The sequence below is a fragment of the Pseudophryne corroboree genome, unplaced genomic scaffold (assembly GCF_028390025.1).
Source record: "Pseudophryne corroboree isolate aPseCor3 unplaced genomic scaffold, aPseCor3.hap2 scaffold_2904, whole genome shotgun sequence".
Classification (NCBI taxonomy): domain Eukaryota; kingdom Metazoa; phylum Chordata; class Amphibia; order Anura; family Myobatrachidae; genus Pseudophryne; species Pseudophryne corroboree.
The window spans coordinates 11,310-30,511 of record NW_026969570.1 but is presented as its reverse complement, the minus strand read 5'-3'; the positions used below and the strand labels follow the sequence as shown (position 1 = coordinate 30,511).

Below are 19,202 nucleotides of genomic sequence, written 5' to 3'. Positions count from 1 at the left end.
TAATCAGAGTTAGATTTGATTCAGTGATTTTATAAAAAACAGCTAGGAAGCACAATTTAGCAGTGGGTTGCAGAGAAAAAAAATATGCTGGCAGAAAAATCCAATTGAGTGATTAAACAGCTCTTCATTTTCTGGCTTTATTTTTATGCTAACAAATTTGTTCTCTGAAAAGTGTCCACAAAGCCAAGTCTCTGATTAACACCTTTGTAAGGATGGTTTTTCACCTATTACTAAATTAAACTTGCTTCATTGGAAAGGCAGCAAGATGCATCCTCATTTCAATGTCTACTGAAATAATACAGGTTGACACCAGGAAACATAAACGCCACTGCATCCTTGCTGCTTTCTCATGTGGAAGTCTGTTTAATGTGAAAACAAGGTGATATCTAATTAGCACACAGGTAAGGAATTACGAAAATCTTTATTTAAGGGTGAAGATGTTTCTCACAAAATTGTTGCCCCAATGCATCATTGAAATTCAAGCTGGAAAGATGATTTTAATATATCACTTGTACATTTTGTATTGCTCTTCTGGTGACAATGTAGTTTTTTTGTCAATTACCATTTTAATAACAGGGTAAAGAAAATTAAGTGGATTTTTGAAAGAAAACTATACTGTCAATATACTATTAAAACAAATTAAAATGGTAAAAGTTTTTGTACTTTAAGTAAAAATAAAAGAGCAAAAATATCAATCCCAGTTTTGATTACTTAAATTAACAAAAAAAATGCATATAGCAAAGGATAGTTTCAATCTGCCTACCTCTGGGTTATGGGTCCAGCATGCTTCCATTGCAGTACTCTGCTGCCCATGTCAGTGCAAGAGATCCTGAAGCACTCACTCATCATGGGAAAGTACCAATGTGTTTATTCGTTGGTTGATGGAAGAAACATCTTACAAAAACTCTCCAGATTATTGATTTTTTAATGTTTTTCTAGGAAACGTTCTAGATGTATGCTTATTAGCCTTTGTCAGTATGTACTGTTTGCAAAGTGTCTCGGTGGCGCAATCGGTTAGTGTGTTCGGCTATTAACCAAAAGGTTGGTGGTTCAATCCCACCCAGGGACATAATTGACCTTGTGATCACATTTTGGTGATATTTAAGTAGACAAGTCAACATTTCAAACCCCCTCTTATTGTGTAGGGTACCTGGCCTTCTCTGATGTAATCAGAGTTAGATTTGATTCAGTGATTTTATAAAAAACAGCTAGGAAGCACAATTTAGCAGTGGGTTGCAGAGAAAAAAAATATGCTGGCAGAAAAATCCAATTGAGTGATTAAACAGCTCTTCATTTTCTGGCTTTATTTTTATGCTAACAAATTTGTTCTCTGAAAAGTGTCCACAAAGCCAAGTCTCTGATTAACACCTTTGTAAGGATGGTTTTTCACCTATTACTAAATTAAACTTGCTTCATTGGAAAGGCAGCAAGATGCATCCTCATTTCAATGTCTACTGAAATAATACAAGTTGACACCAGGAAACATTAACGCCACTGCATCCTTGCTGCTTTCTCATGTGGAAGTCTGTTTAATATGAAAACAAGGTGATATCTAATTAGCACACAGGTAAGGAATTAAGAAAATCTTTATTTAAGGGTGAAGATGTTTCTCACAAAATCGTTGCCCCAATGCATCATTGAAATTCAAGCTGGAAAGATGATTTTAATATATCACTTGTACATTTTGTATTGCTCTTCTGGTGACAATGTAGTTTGTTTTTGTCAATTACCATTTTAATAATAGGGTAAAGAAAATGAAGTGGATTTTTGAAAGAAAACAATACTGTCAATATACTATTAAAACAAATTAAAATGGTAAAAGTTATTGTACTTTAAGTAAAAATAAAAGAGCAATAATATCAATCCCAGTTTTGGATTACTTTAATTAACAAAAAAAATGCATATAGCAGAGGATAGTTTCAATCTGCCTACCTCTGGGTTATGGGCCCAGCATGCTTCCATTGCAGTACTCTGCTGCCCATGTAAGTGCAAGAGATCCTGAAGCACTCACTCATCATGGGAAAGTACCAATGTGTTTATTCGTTGGTTGATGGAAGAAACATCTTACAAAAACTCTCCAGATTATTGATTTTTTAATGTTTTTCTAGGAAACGTTCTAGATGTATGCTTATTAGCCTTTGTCAGTATGTACTTTTTGCAAAGTGTCTCTGTGGCGCAATCGGTTAGTGTGTTTGGCTATTAACCAAAAGGTTGGTGGTTCAATCCCACCCAGGGACGTAATTAACCTTGTTATCAGATTTTGGTGATATTTAAGTAGACAAGTCAAATTTCATACCCCCTGTTATGGTGTAGGGTACCTGGCCTTCTCTGATGTAATCAGAGTTAGATTTGATTCAGTGATTTTATAAAAACATCTAGGAAGCACAATTTAGCAGTGGGTTGCAGAGAAAAAGAAATATGCTGGCAAAAAAATCAAATTGCGTGATTAAACAGCTCTTTATTTTCTGGCTTTATTTTTATGCTAACAAATTTGTTCTCTGAAAAGTGTCCACAAAGCCAAGTCTCTGATTAACACCTTTGTAGGGATGGTTTTTCACCTATTACTAAATTAAACTTGCTTCATTGGAAAGGCAGCAAGATGCATCCTCATTTCAATGTCTACTGAAATAATACAGGTTGACACCAGGAAACATTAACGCCACTGCATCCTTGCTGCTTTCTCATGTGGAAGTCTGTTTAATGTGAAAACAAGGTGATATCTAATTAGCACACAGGTAAGGAATTAAGAAAATCTTTATTTAAGGGTGAAGATGTTTCTCACAAAATTGTTGACCCAATGCATCATTGAAATTCAAGCTGGAAAGATGATTTTAATATATCACTTGTACATTTTGTATTGCTCTTCTGGTGACAATGTAGTTTTTTTTGTCAATTACCATTTTAATAATAGGGTAAAGAAAATTAAGTGGATTTTTGAAAGAAAACTATACTGTCAATATACTATTAAAACAAATTAAAATGGTAAAAGTTATTGTACTTTAAGTAAAAATAAAAGAGCAAAAATATCAATCCCAGTTTTGATTACTTAAATTAACAAAAAAAAATGCATATAGCAAAGGATAGTTTCAATCTGCCTACCTCTGGGTTATGGGTCCAGCATGCTTCCATTGCAGTACTCTGCTGCACATGTAAGTGCAAGAGATCCTGAAGCACTCACTCATCATGGGAAAGTACCAATGTGTTTATTCATTGGTTGATGGAAGAAACATCTTACAAAAACTCTCCAGATTATTGATTTTTTAATGTTTTTCTAGGAAACGTTCTAGATGTATGCTTATTAGCCTTTGTCAGTATGTACTGTTTGCAAAGTGTCTCGGTGGCGCAATCGGTTAGTGTGTTCGGCTATTAACCAAAAGGTTGGTGGTTCAATCCCACCCAGGGACATAATTGACCTTGTGATCACATTTTGGTGATATTTAAGTAGACAAGTCAAAATTTCAAACCCCCTCTTATTGTGTAGGGTACCTGGCCTTCTCTGATGTAATCAGAGTTAGATTTGATTCAGTGATTTTATAAAAAACAGCTAGGAAGCACAATTTAGCAGTGGGTTGCAGAGAAAAAAAATATGCTGGCAGAAAAATCCAATTGAGTGATTAAACAGCTCTTCATTTTCTGGCTTTATTTTTATGCTAACAAATTTGTTCTCTGAAAAGTGTCCACAAAGCCAAGTCTCTGATTAACACCTTTGTAAGGATGGTTTTTCACCTATTACTAAATTAAACTTGCTTCATTGGAAAGGCAGCAAGATGCATCCTCATTTCAATGTCTACTGAAATAATACAGGTTGACACCAGGAAACATAAACGCCACTGCATCCTTGCTGCTTTCTCATGTGGAAGTCTGTTTAATGTGAAAACAAGGTGATATCTAATTAGCACACAGGTAAGGAATTACGAAAATCTTTATTTAAGGGTGAAGATGTTTCTCACAAAATTGTTGCCCCAATGCATCATTGAAATTCAAGCTGGAAAGATGATTTTAATATATCACTTGTACATTTTGTATTGCTCTTCTGGTGACAATGTAGTTTTTTTGTCAATTACCATTTTAATAACAGGGTAAAGAAAATTAAGTGGATTTTTGAAAGAAAACTATACTGTCAATATACTATTAAAACAAATTAAAATGGTAAAAGTTTTTGTACTTTAAGTAAAAATAAAAGAGCAAAAATATCAATCCCAGTTTTGATTACTTAAATTAACAAAAAAAATGCATATAGCAAAGGATAGTTTCAATCTGCCTACCTCTGGGTTATGGGTCCAGCATGCTTCCATTGCAGTACTCTGCTGCCCATGTCAGTGCAAGAGATCCTGAAGCACTCACTCATCATGGGAAAGTACCAATGTGTTTATTCGTTGGTTGATGGAAGAAACATCTTACAAAAACTCTCCAGATTATTGATTTTTTAATGTTTTTCTAGGAAACGTTCTAGATGTATGCTTATTAGCCTTTGTCAGTATGTACTGTTTGCAAAGTGTCTCGGTGGCGCAATCGGTTAGTGTGTTCGGCTATTAACCAAAAGGTTGGTGGTTCAATCCCACCCAGGGACATAATTGACCTTGTGATCACATTTTGGTGATATTTAAGTAGACAAGTCAACATTTCAAACCCCCTCTTATTGTGTAGGGTACCTGGCCTTCTCTGATGTAATCAGAGTTAGATTTGATTCAGTGATTTTATAAAAAACAGCTAGGAAGCACAATTTAGCAGTGGGTTGCAGAGAAAAAAAATATGCTGGCAGAAAAATCCAATTGAGTGATTAAACAGCTCTTCATTTTCTGGCTTTATTTTTATGCTAACAAATTTGTTCTCTGAAAAGTGTCCACAAAGCCAAGTCTCTGATTAACACCTTTGTAAGGATGGTTTTTCACCTATTACTAAATTAAACTTGCTTCATTGGAAAGGCAGCAAGATGCATCCTCATTTCAATGTCTACTGAAATAATACAGGTTGACACCAGGAAACATAAACGCCACTGCATCCTTGCTGCTTTCTCATGTGGAAGTCTGTTTAATGTGAAAACAAGGTGATATCTAATTAGCACACAGGTAAGGAATTACGAAAATCTTTATTTAAGGGTGAAGATGTTTCTCACAAAATTGTTGCCCCAATGCATCATTGAAATTCAAGCTGGAAAGATGATTTTAATATATCACTTGTACATTTTGTATTGCTCTTCTGGTGACAATGTAGTTTTTTTGTCAATTACCATTTTAATAACAGGGTAAAGAAAATTAAGTGGATTTTTGAAAGAAAACTATACTGTCAATATACTATTAAAACAAATTAAAATGGTAAAAGTTTTTGTACTTTAAGTAAAAATAAAAGAGCAAAAATATCAATCCCAGTTTTGATTACTTAAATTAACAAAAAAAATGCATATAGCAAAGGATAGTTTCAATCTGCCTACCTCTGGGTTATGGGTCCAGCATGCTTCCATTGCAGTACTCTGCTGCCCATGTCAGTGCAAGAGATCCTGAAGCACTCACTCATCATGGGAAAGTACCAATGTGTTTATTCGTTGGTTGATGGAAGAAACATCTTACAAAAACTCTCCAGATTATTGATTTTTTAATGTTTTTCTAGGAAACGTTCTAGATGTATGCTTATTAGCCTTTGTCAGTATGTACTTTTTGCAAAGTGTCTCTGTGGCGCAATCGGTTAGTGTGTTTGGCTATTAACCAAAAGGTTGGTGGTTCAATCCCACCCAGGGACGTAATTAACCTTGTGATCAGATTTTGGTGATATTTAAGTAGACAAGTCAAAATTTCAAACCCCCTGTGATGGTGTAGGGTACCTGGCCTTCTCTGATGTAATCAGAGTTAGATTTGATTCAGTGATTTTATAAAAACAGCTAGGAAGCACAATTTAGCAGTGGGTTGCAGAGAAAAAAAATATGCTGGCAGAAAAATCCAATTGAGTGATTAAACAGCTCTTTATTTTCTGGCTTTATTTTTATGCTAACAAATTTGTTCTCTGAAAAGTGTCCACAAAGCCAAGTCTCTGATTAACACCTTTGTAAGGATGGTTTTTCACCTATTACTAAATTAAACTTGCTTCATTGGAAAGGCAGCAAGATGCATCCTCATTTCAATGTCTACTGAAATAATACAGGTTGACACCAGGAAACATTAACGCCACTGCATCCTTGCTGCTTTCTCATGTGGAAGTCTGTTTAATATGAAAACAAGGTGATATCTAATTAGCACACAGGTAAGGAATTAAGAAAATCTTTATTTAAGGGTGAAGATGTTTCTCACAAAATCGTTTCCCCAATGCATCATTGAAATTCAAGCTGGAAAGATGATTTTAATATATCACTTGTACATTTTGTATTGCTCTTCTGGTGACAATGTAGTTTGTTTTTGTCAATTACCATTTTAATAATAGGGTAAAGAAAATGAAGTGGATTTTTGAAAGAAAACAATACTGTCAATATACTATTAAAACAAATTAAAATGGTAAAAGTTATTGTACTTTAAGTAAAAATAAAAGAGCCAAAATATCAATCCCAGTTTTGGATTACTTTAATTAACAAAAAAAAATGCATATAGCAGAGGATAGTTTCAATCTGCCTACCTCTGGGTTATGGGCCCAGCATGCTTCCATTGCAGTACTCTGCTGCACATGTAAGTGCAAGAGATCCTGAAGCACTCACTCATCATGGGAAAGTACCAATGTGTTTCTTCGTTGGTTGATGGAAGAAACATCTTACAAAAACTCTCCAGATTATTGACTTTTTAAAGTTTTTCTAGGAAACGTTTTAGATGAATGCTTATTAGCCTTTGTCAGTATGAACTTTTGCAAAGTGTCTCTGTGGCGCAATCAGTTAGTATGTATGGCTATTAACTAAAAGGTTGGTGGTTCAATCCCACCCAGGGACCTAATTGACCTTGTTATCAGATTTTGGTGATCTTTAAGTAGACAAGTCAAATTTCATACCCCCTGTTATGGTGTAGGGTACCTGGCCTTCTCTGATGTAATCAGAGTTAGATTTGATTCAGTGATTTTATAAAAACATCTAGGAAGCACAATTTAGCAGTGGGTTGCAGAGAAAAAGAAATATGCTGGCAAAAAAATCAAATTGCGTGATTAAACAGCTCTTTATTTTCTGGCTTTATTTTTATGCTAACAAATTTGTTCTCTGAAAAGTGTCCACAAAGCCAAGTCTCTGATTAACACCTTTGTAGGGATGGTTTTTCACCTATTACTAAATTAAACTTGCTTCATTGGAAAGGCAGCAAGATGCATCCTCATTTCAATGTCTACTGAAATAATACAGGTTGACACCAGGAAACATTAACGCCACTGCATCCTTGCTGCTTTCTCATGTGGAAGTCTGTTTAATGTGAAAACAAGGTGATATCTAATTAGCACACAGGTAAGGAATTAAGAAAATCTTTATTTAAGGGTGAAGATGTTTCTCACAAAATTGTTGACCCAATGCATCATTGAAATTCAAGCTGGAAAGATGATTTTAATATATCACTTGTACATTTTGTATTGCTCTTCTGGTGACAATGTAGTTTTTTTTGTCAATTACCATTTTAATAATAGGGTAAAGAAAATTAAGTGGATTTTTGAAAGAAAACTATACTGTCAATATACTATTAAAACAAATTAAAATGGTAAAAGTTATTGTACTTTAAGTAAAAATAAAAGAGCAAAAATATCAATCCCAGTTTTGATTACTTAAATTAACAAAAAAAAATGCATATAGCAAAGGATAGTTTCAATCTGCCTACCTCTGGGTTATGGGTCCAGCATGCTTCCATTGCAGTACTCTGCTGCACATGTAAGTGCAAGAGATCCTGAAGCACTCACTCATCATGGGAAAGTACCAATGTGTTTATTCATTGGTTGATGGAAGAAACATCTTACAAAAACTCTCCAGATTATTGATTTTTTAATGTTTTTCTAGGAAACGTTCTAGATGTATGCTTATTAGCCTTTGTCAGTATGTACTGTTTGCAAAGTGTCTCGGTGGCGCAATCGGTTAGTGTGTTTGGCTATTAACCAAAAGGTTGGTGGTTCAATCCCACCCAGGGACATAATTGACCTTGTGATCACATTTTGGTGATATTTAAGTAGACAAGTCAAAATTTCAAACCCCCTCTTATTGTGTAGGGTACCTGGCCTTCTCTGATGTAATCAGAGTTAGATTTGATTCAGTGATTTTATAAAAAACAGCTAGGAAGCACAATTTAGCAGTGGGTTGCAGAGAAAAAAAATATGCTGGCAGAAAAATCCAATTGAGTGATTAAACAGCTCTTCATTTTCTGGCTTTATTTTTATGCTAACAAATTTGTTCTCTGAAAAGTGTCCACAAAGCCAAGTCTCTGATTAACACCTTTGTAAGGATGGTTTTTCACCTATTACTAAATTAAACTTGCTTCATTGGAAAGGCAGCAAGATGCATCCTCATTTCAATGTCTACTGAAATAATACAGGTTGACACCAGGAAACATAAACGCCACTGCATCCTTGCTGCTTTCTCATGTGGAAGTCTGTTTAATGTGAAAACAAGGTGATATCTAATTAGCACACAGGTAAGGAATTACGAAAATCTTTATTTAAGGGTGAAGATGTTTCTCACAAAATTGTTGCCCCAATGCATCATTGAAATTCAAGCTGGAAAGATGATTTTAATATATCACTTGTACATTTTGTATTGCTCTTCTGGTGACAATGTAGTTTTTTTGTCAATTACCATTTTAATAACAGGGTAAAGAAAATTAAGTGGATTTTTGAAAGAAAACTATACTGTCAATATACTATTAAAACAAATTAAAATGGTAAAAGTTTTTGTACTTTAAGTAAAAATAAAAGAGCAAAAATATCAATCCCAGTTTTGATTACTTAAATTAACAAAAAAAATGCATATAGCAAAGGATAGTTTCAATCTGCCTACCTCTGGGTTATGGGTCCAGCATGCTTCCATTGCAGTACTCTGCTGCCCATGTCAGTGCAAGAGATCCTGAAGCACTCACTCATCATGGGAAAGTACCAATGTGTTTATTCGTTGGTTGATGGAAGAAACATCTTACAAAAACTCTCCAGATTATTGATTTTTTAATGTTTTTCTAGGAAACGTTCTAGATGTATGCTTATTAGCCTTTGTCAGTATGTACTGTTTGCAAAGTGTCTCGGTGGCGCAATCGGTTAGTGTGTTCGGCTATTAACCAAAAGGTTGGTGGTTCAATCCCACCCAGGGACATAATTGACCTTGTGATCACATTTTGGTGATATTTAAGTAGACAAGTCAAAATGTCAAACCCCCTCTTATTGTGTAGGGTACCTGGCCTTCTCTGATGTAATCAGAGTTAGATTTGATTCAGTGATTTTATAAAAAACAGCTAGGAAGCACAATTTAGCAGTGGGTTGCAGAGAAAAAAAATATGCTGGCAGAAAAATCCAATTGAGTGATTAAACAGCTCTTCATTTTCTGGCTTTATTTTTATGCTAACAAATTTGTTCTCTGAAAAGTGTCCACAAAGCCAAGTCTCTGATTAACACCTTTGTAAGGATGGTTTTTCACCTATTACTAAATTAAACTTGCTTCATTGGAAAGGCAGCAAGATGCATCCTCATTTCAATGTCTACTGAAATAATACAGGTTGACACCAGGAAACATAAACGCCACTGCATCCTTGCTGCTTTCTCATGTGGAAGTCTGTTTAATGTGAAAACAAGGTGATATCTAATTAGCACACAGGTAAGGAATTACGAAAATCTTTATTTAAGGGTGAAGATGTTTCTCACAAAATTGTTGCCCCAATGCATCATTGAAATTCAAGCTGGAAAGATGATTTTAATATATCACTTGTACATTTTGTATTGCTCTTCTGGTGACAATGTAGTTTTTTTGTCAATTACCATTTTAATAACAGGGTAAAGAAAATTAAGTGGATTTTTGAAAGAAAACTATACTGTCAATATACTATTAAAACAAATTAAAATGGTAAAAGTTTTTGTACTTTAAGTAAAAATAAAAGAGCAAAAATATCAATCCCAGTTTTGATTACTTAAATTAACAAAAAAAATGCATATAGCAAAGGATAGTTTCAATCTGCCTACCTCTGGGTTATGGGTCCAGCATGCTTCCATTGCAGTACTCTGCTGCCCATGTCAGTGCAAGAGATCCTGAAGCACTCACTCATCATGGGAAAGTACCAATGTGTTTATTCGTTGGTTGATGGAAGAAACATCTTACAAAAACTCTCCAGATTATTGATTTTTTAATGTTTTTCTAGGAAACGTTCTAGATGTATGCTTATTAGCCTTTGTCAGTATGTACTTTTTGCAAAGTGTCTCTGTGGCGCAATCGGTTAGTGTGTTTGGCTATTAACCAAAAGGTTGGTGGTTCAATCCCACCCAGGGACGTAATTAACCTTGTGATCAGATTTTGGTGATATTTAAGTAGACAAGTCAAAATTTCAAACCCCCTGTGATGGTGTAGGGTACCTGGCCTTCTCTGATGTAATCAGAGTTAGATTTGATTCAGTGATTTTATAAAAACAGCTAGGAAGCACAATTTAGCAGTGGGTTGCAGAGAAAAAAAATATGCTGGCAGAAAAATCCAATTGAGTGATTAAACAGCTCTTTATTTTCTGGCTTTATTTTTATGCTAACAAATTTGTTCTCTGAAAAGTGTCCACAAAGCCAAGTCTCTGATTAACACCTTTGTAAGGATGGTTTTTCACCTATTACTAAATTAAACTTGCTTCATTGGAAAGGCAGCAAGATGCATCCTCATTTCAATGTCTACTGAAATAATACAGGTTGACACCAGGAAACATTAACGCCACTGCATCCTTGCTGCTTTCTCATGTGGAAGTCTGTTTAATATGAAAACAAGGTGATATCTAATTAGCACACAGGTAAGGAATTAAGAAAATCTTTATTTAAGGGTGAAGATGTTTCTCACAAAATCGTTGCCCCAATGCATCATTGAAATTCAAGCTGGAAAGATGATTTTAATATATCACTTGTACATTTTGTATTGCTCTTCTGGTGACAATGTAGTTTGTTTTTGTCAATTACCATTTTAATAATAGGGTAAAGAAAATGAAGTGGATTTTTGAAAGAAAACAATACTGTCAATATACTATTAAAACAAATTAAAATGGTAAAAGTTATTGTACTTTAAGTAAAAATAAAAGAGCCAAAATATCAATCCCAGTTTTGGATTACTTTAATTAACAAAAAAAAATGCATATAGCAGAGGATAGTTTCAATCTGCCTACCTCTGGGTTATGGGCCCAGCATGCTTCCATTGCAGTACTCTGCTGCACATGTAAGTGCAAGAGATCCTGAAGCACTCACTCATCATGGGAAAGTACCAATGTGTTTCTTCGTTGGTTGATGGAAGAAACATCTTACAAAAACTCTCCAGATTATTGACTTTTTAAAGTTTTTCTAGGAAACGTTTTAGATGAATGCTTATTAGCCTTTGTCAGTATGAACTTTTGCAAAGTGTCTCTGTGGCGCAATCAGTTAGTATGTACGGCTATTAACTAAAAGGTTGGTGGTTCAATCCCACCCAGGGACCTAATTGACCTTGTTATCAGATTTTGGTGATCTTTAAGTAGACAAGTCAAATTTCATACCCCCTGTTATGGTGTAGGGTACCTGGCCTTCTCTGATGTAATCAGAGTTAGATTTGATTCAGTGATTTTATAAAAACATCTAGGAAGCACAATTTAGCAGTGGGTTGCAGAGAAAAAGAAATATGCTGGCAAAAAAATCAAATTGCGTGATTAAACAGCTCTTTATTTTCTGGCTTTATTTTTATGCTAACAAATTTGTTCTCTGAAAAGTGTCCACAAAGCCAAGTCTCTGATTAACACCTTTGTAGGGATGGTTTTTCACCTATTACTAAATTAAACTTGCTTCATTGGAAAGGCAGCAAGATGCATCCTCATTTCAATGTCTACTGAAATAATACAGGTTGACACCAGGAAACATTAACGCCACTGCATCCTTGCTGCTTTCTCATGTGGAAGTCTGTTTAATATGAAAACAAGGTGATATCTAATTAGCACACAGGTAAGGAATTAAGAAAATCTTTATTTAAGGGTGAAGATGTTTCTCACAAAATTGTTGACCCAATGCATCATTGAAATTCAAGCTGGAAAGATGATTTTAATATATCACTTGTACATTTTGTATTGCTCTTCTGGTGACAATGTAGTTTTTTTTGTCAATTACCATTTTAATAATAGGGTAAAGAAAATTAAGTGGATTTTTGAAAGAAAACTATACTGTCAATATACTATTAAAACAAATTAAAATGGTAAAAGTTATTGTACTTTAAGTAAAAATAAAAGAGCAAAAATATCAATCCCAGTTTTGATTACTTAAATTAACAAAAAAAAATGCATATAGCAAAGGATAGTTTCAATCTGCCTACCTCTGGGTTATGGGTCCAGCATGCTTCCATTGCAGTACTCTGCTGCACATGTAAGTGCAACAGATCCTGAAGCACTCACTCATCATGGGAAAGTACCAATGTGTTTATTCATTGGTTGATGGAAGAAACATCTTACAAAAACTCTCCAGATTATTGATTTTTTAATGTTTTTCTAGGAAACGTTCTAGATGTATGCTTATTAGCCTTTGTCAGTATGTACTGTTTGCAAAGTGTCTCGGTGGCGCAATCGGTTAGTGTGTTCGGCTATTAACCAAAAGGTTGGTGGTTCAATCCCACCCAGGGACATAATTGACCTTGTGATCACATTTTGGTGATATTTAAGTAGACAAGTCAAAATTTCAAACCCCCTCTTATTGTGTAGGGTACCTGGCCTTCTCTGATGTAATCAGAGTTAGATTTGATTCAGTGATTTTATAAAAAACAGCTAGGAAGCACAATTTAGCAGTGGGTTGCAGAGAAAAAAAATATGCTGGCAGAAAAATCCAATTGAGTGATTAAACAGCTCTTCATTTTCTGGCTTTATTTTTATGCTAACAAATTTGTTCTCTGAAAAGTGTCCACAAAGCCAAGTCTCTGATTAACACCTTTGTAAGGATGGTTTTTCACCTATTACTAAATTAAACTTGCTTCATTGGAAAGGCAGCAAGATGCATCCTCATTTCAATGTCTACTGAAATAATACAGGTTGACACCAGGAAACATAAACGCCACTGCATCCTTGCTGCTTTCTCATGTGGAAGTCTGTTTAATGTGAAAACAAGGTGATATCTAATTAGCACACAGGTAAGGAATTACGAAAATCTTTATTTAAGGGTGAAGATGTTTCTCACAAAATTGTTGCCCCAATGCATCATTGAAATTCAAGCTGGAAAGATGATTTTAATATATCACTTGTACATTTTGTATTGCTCTTCTGGTGACAATGTAGTTTTTTTGTCAATTACCATTTTAATAACAGGGTAAAGAAAATTAAGTGGATTTTTGAAAGAAAACTATACTGTCAATATACTATTAAAACAAATTAAAATGGTAAAAGTTTTTGTACTTTAAGTAAAAATAAAAGAGCAAAAATATCAATCCCAGTTTTGATTACTTAAATTAACAAAAAAAATGCATATAGCAAAGGATAGTTTCAATCTGCCTACCTCTGGGTTATGGGTCCAGCATGCTTCCATTGCAGTACTCTGCTGCCCATGTCAGTGCAAGAGATCCTGAAGCACTCACTCATCATGGGAAAGTACCAATGTGTTTATTCGTTGGTTGATGGAAGAAACATCTTACAAAAACTCTCCAGATTATTGATTTTTTAATGTTTTTCTAGGAAACGTTCTAGATGTATGCTTATTAGCCTTTGTCAGTATGTACTTTTTGCAAAGTGTCTCTGTGGCGCAATCGGTTAGTGTGTTTGGCTATTAACCAAAAGGTTGGTGGTTCAATCCCACCCAGGGACGTAATTAACCTTGTGATCAGATTTTGGTGATATTTAAGTAGACAAGTCAAAATTTCAAACCCCCTGTGATGGTGTAGGGTACCTGGCCTTCTCTGATGTAATCAGAGTTAGATTTGATTCAGTGATTTTATAAAAACAGCTAGGAAGCACAATTTAGCAGTGGGTTGCAGAGAAAAAAAATATGCTGGCAGAAAAATCCAATTGAGTGATTAAACAGCTCTTTATTTTCTGGCTTTATTTTTATGCTAACAAATTTGTTCTCTGAAAAGTGTCCACAAAGCCAAGTCTCTGATTAACACCTTTGTAAGGATGGTTTTTCACCTATTACTAAATTAAACTTGCTTCATTGGAAAGGCAGCAAGATGCATCCTCATTTCAATGTCTACTGAAATAATACAGGTTGACACCAGGAAACATTAACGCCACTGCATCCTTGCTGCTTTCTCATGTGGAAGTCTGTTTAATGTGAAAACAAGGTGATATCTAATTAGCACACAGGTAAGGAATTAAGAAAATCTTTATTTAAGGGTGAAGATGTTTCTCACAAAATCGTTGCCCCAATGCATCATTGAAATTCAAGCTGGAAAGATGATTTTAATATATCACTTGTACATTTTGTATTGCTCTTCTGGTGACAATGTAGTTTGTTTTTGTCAATTACCATTTTAATAATAGGGTAAAGAAAATGAAGTGGATTTTTGAAAGAAAACAATACTGTCAATATACTATTAAAACAAATTAAAATGGTAAAAGTTATTGTACTTTAAGTAAAAATAAAAGAGACAAAATATCAATCCCAGTTTTGGATTACTTTAATTAACAAAAAAAAATGCATATAGCAGAGGATAGTTTCAATCTGCCTACCTCTGGGTTATGGGCCCAGCATGCTTCCATTGCAGTACTCTGCTGCACATGTAAGTGCAAGAGATCCTGAAGCACTCACTCATCATGGGAAAGTACCAATGTGTTTCTTCGTTGGTTGATGGAAGAAACATCTTACAAAAACTCTCTAGATTATTGACTTTTTAAAGTTTTTCTAGGAAACGTTTTAGATGAATGCTTATTAGCCTTTGTCAGTATGGACTTTTGCAAAGTGTCTCTGTGGCGCAATCAGTTAGTATGTACGGCTATTAACAATAAGGTTGGGGGTTCAATCCCACCCAGGGACCTAATTACCCTTGTTATCAGATTTTGGTGATCTTTAAGTAGACAAGTCAAAATTTCAAACCCCCTGTTATGGTGTAGGGTACCTGGCCTTCTCTGATGTAATCAGAGTTAGATTTGATTCAGTGATTTTATAAAAACAGCTAGGAAGCACAATTTAGCAGTGGGTTGCAGAGAAAAAAAATATGCTGGCAGAAAAATCCAATTGAGTGATTAAACAGCTCTTCATTTTCTGGCTTTATTTTTATGCTAACAAATTTGTTCTCTGAAAAGTGTCCACAAAGCCAAGTCTCTGATTAACACCTTTGTAAGGATGGTTTTTCACCTATTACTAAATTAAACTTGCTTCATTGGAAAGGCAGCAAGATGCATCCTCATTTCAATGTCTACTGAAATAATACAGGTTGACACCAGGAAACATAAACGCCACTGCATCCTTGCTGCTTTCTCATGTGGAAGTCTGTTTAATGTGAAAACAAGGTGATATCTAATTAGCACACAGGTAAGGAATTACGAAAATCTTTATTTAAGGGTGAAGATGTTTCTCACAAAATTGTTGCCCCAATGCATCATTGAAATTCAAGCTGGAAAGATGATTTTAATATATCACTTGTACATTTTGTATTGCTCTTCTGGTGACAATGTAGTTTTTTTGTCAATTACCATTTTAATAACAGGGTAAAGAAAATTAAGTGGATTTTTGAAAGAAAACTATACTGTCAATATACTATTAAAACAAATTAAAATGGTAAAAGTTTTTGTACTTTAAGTAAAAATAAAAGAGCAAAAATATCAATCCCAGTTTTGATTACTTAAATTAACAAAAAAAATGCATATAGCAAAGGATAGTTTCAATCTGCCTACCTCTGGGTTATGGGTCCAGCATGCTTCCATTGCAGTACTCTGCTGCCCATGTCAGTGCAAGAGATCCTGAAGCACTCACTCATCATGGGAAAGTACTAATGTGTTTCTTCGTTGGTTGATGGAAGAAACATCTTACAAAAACTCTCCAGATTATTGACTTTTTAAAGTTTTTCTAGGAAACGTTTTAGATGAATGCTTATTAGCCTTTGTCAGTATGGACTTTTGCAAAGTGTCTCTGTGGCGCAATCAGTTAGTATGTACGGCTATTAACCAAAAGGTTGGTGGTTCAATCCCACCCAGGGACCTAATTGACCTTGTTATCAGATTTTGGTGATCTTTAAGTAGACAAGTCAAAATTTCAAACCCCCTGTTATGGTGTAGGGTACCTGGCCTTCTCTGATGTAATCAGAGTTAGATTTGATTCAGTGATTTTATAAAAACAGCTAGGAAGCACAATTTAGCAGTGGGTTGCAGAGAAAAAAAATATGCTTGCAGAAAAATCCAATTGAGTGATTAAACAGCTCTTTATTTTCTGGCTTTATTTTTATGCTAACAAATTTGTTCTCTGAAAAGTGTCCACAAAGCCAAGTCTCTTATTAACACCTTTGTAAGGATGGTTTTTCACCTATTACTAAATTAAACTTGCTTCATTGGAAAGGCAGCAAGATGCATCCTCATTTCAATGTCTACTGAAATAATACAGGTTGACACCAGGAAACATTAACGCCACTGCATCCTTGCTGCTTTCTCATGTGGAAGTCTGTTTAATGTGAAAACAAGGTGATATCTAATTAGCACACAGGTAAGGAATTAAGAAAATCTTTATTTAAGGGTGAAGATGTTTCTCACAAAATCGTTGCCCCAATGCATCATTGAAATTCAAGCTGGAAAGATGATTTTAATATATCACTTGTACATTTTGTATTGCTCTTCTGGTGACAATGTAGTTTGTTTTTGTCAATTACCATTTTAATAATAGGGTAAAGAAAATTAAGTGGATTTTTGAAAGAAAACAATACTGTCAATATACTATTAAAACAAATTAAAATGGTAAAAGTTATTGTACTTTAAGTAAAAATAAAAGAGCCAAAATATCAATCCCAGTTTTGGATTACTTTAATTAACAAACAAAAAAATGCATATAGCAGAGGATAGTTTCAATCTGCCTACCTCTGGGTTATGGGCCCAGCATGCTTCCATTGCTGTACTCTGCTGCACATGTAAGTGCAAGAGATCCTGAAGCACTCACTCATCATGGGAAAGTACCAATGTGTTTCTTCGTTGGTTGATAGAAGAAACATCTTACAAAAACTCTCCAGATTATTGACTTTTTTAAGTTTTTCTAGGAAACGTTTTAGATGAATGCTTATTAGCATTTGTCAGTATGTACGTTTAGCAAAGTGTCTCTGTGGCGCAATCAGTTAGTGTGTACGGCTATTAACCAAAAGGTTGGTGGTTCAATCCCACCCAGGGACGTAATTGACCTTGTTATCAGATTTTGGTGATCTTTAAGTAGACAAGTCAAATTTCATACCCCCTGTTATGGTGTAGGGTACCTGGCCTTCTCTGATGTAATCAGAGTTAGATTTGATTCAGTGATTTTATAAAAACATCTAGGAAGCACAATTTAGCAGTGGGTTGCAGAGAAAAAGAAATATGCTGGCAAACAAAACAAATTGCGTGATTAAACAGCTCTTCATTTTCTGGCTTTATTTTTATGCTAACAAATTTGTTCTCTGAAAAGTGTCCACAAAGCCAAGTCTCTGATTAACACCTTTGTAGGGATGGTTTTTCACCTATTACTAAATTAAACTTGCTTCATTGGAAAGGCAGCAAGATGTATCCTCATTTCAATGTCTACTGAAATAATACAGGTTGAACCCAGGAAACATTAACGCCACTGCATCCTTGCTGCTTTCTAATGTGGAAGTCTGTTTAATGTGAAAACAAGGTGATATCTAATTAGCACACAGGTAAGGAATTAAGAAAATCTTTATTTAAGGGTGAAGATGTTTCTCACAAAATCGTTGCCCCAATGCATCATTGAAATTCAAGCTGGAAAGATGATTTTAATATATCACTTGTACATTTTGTATTGCTCTTCTGGTGACAATGTAGTTTGTTTTTGTCAATTACCATTTTAATAATAGGGTAAAGAAAATGAAGTGGATTTTTGAAAGAAAACAATACTGTCAATATACTATTAAAACAAATTAAAATGGTAAAAGTTATTGTACTTTAAGTAAAAATAAAAGAGACAAAATATCAATCCCAGTTTTGGATTACTTTAATTAACAAAAAAAATGCATATAGCAGAGGATAGTTTCAATCTGCCTACCTCTGGGTTATGGGCCCAGCATGCTTCCATTGCAGTACTCTGCTGCACATGTAAGTGCAAGAGATCCTGAAGCACTCACTCATCATGGGAAAGTACCAATGTGTTTCTTCGTTGGTTGATGGAAGAAACATCTTACAAAAACTCTCCAGATTATTGACTTTTTAAAGTTTTTCTAGGAAACGTTTTAGATGAATGCTTATTAGCCTTTGTCAGTATGGACTTTTGCAAAGTGTCTCTGTGGCGCAATCAGTTAGTATGTACTGCTATTAACCATAAGGTTGGTGGTTCAATCCCACCCAGGGACCTAATTGACCTTGTTATCAGATTTTGGTGATCTTTAAGTAGACAAGTCAAAATTTCAAACCCCCTGTTATGGTGTAGGGTACCTGGCCTTCTCTGATGTAATCAGAGTTAGATTTGATTCAGTGATTTTATAAAAACATCTAGGAAGCACAATTTAGCAGTGGGTTGCAGAGAAAAAGAAATATGCTGGCAAAAAAAACAAATTGCGTGATTAAACAGCTCTTCATTTTCTGGCTTTATTTTTATGCTAACAAATTTGTTCTCTGAAAAGTGTCCACAAAGCCAAGTCTCTGATTAACACCTTTGTAGGGATGGTTTTTCACCTATTACTAAATTAAACTTGCTTCATTGGAAAGGCAGCAAGATGTATCCTCATTTCAATGTCTACTGAAATAATACAGGTTGACACCAGGAAACATTAACGCCACTGCATCCTTGCTGCTTTCTAATGTGGAAGTCTGTTTAATGTGAAAACAAGGTGATATCTAATTAGCACACAGGTAAGGAATTAAGAAAATCTTTATTTAAGGGTGAAGATGTTTCTCACAAAATCGTTGCCCCAATGCATCATTGAAATTCAAGCTGGAAAGATGATTTTAATATATCACTTGTACATTTTGTATTGCTCT

General features: G+C 34.7%; 4 non-coding genes across 4 annotated transcripts; all 4 read left to right on the top strand.

The window, feature by feature from the left end:
• Positions 1 to 2,164: 2,164 nt before the first annotated feature.
• On the top strand, positions 2,165 to 2,238 carry TRNAN-AUU (transfer RNA asparagine (anticodon AUU)). The gene has a single exon. It is a non-coding gene; the product is annotated as a tRNA-Asn (tRNA).
• Positions 2,239 to 5,663: 3,425 nt separating this feature from the next.
• On the top strand, positions 5,664 to 5,737 carry TRNAN-AUU (transfer RNA asparagine (anticodon AUU)). The gene has a single exon. It is a non-coding gene; the product is annotated as a tRNA-Asn (tRNA).
• A 4,593-nt stretch (positions 5,738 to 10,330) lies between these two features.
• TRNAN-AUU (transfer RNA asparagine (anticodon AUU)) lies at positions 10,331 to 10,404 on the top strand. Its single transcript has one exon. It is a non-coding gene; the product is annotated as a tRNA-Asn (tRNA).
• A 3,427-nt stretch (positions 10,405 to 13,831) lies between these two features.
• On the top strand, positions 13,832 to 13,905 carry TRNAN-AUU (transfer RNA asparagine (anticodon AUU)). The gene has a single exon. It is a non-coding gene; the product is annotated as a tRNA-Asn (tRNA).
• The last annotated feature ends 5,297 nt before the right edge of the window (positions 13,906 to 19,202 follow it).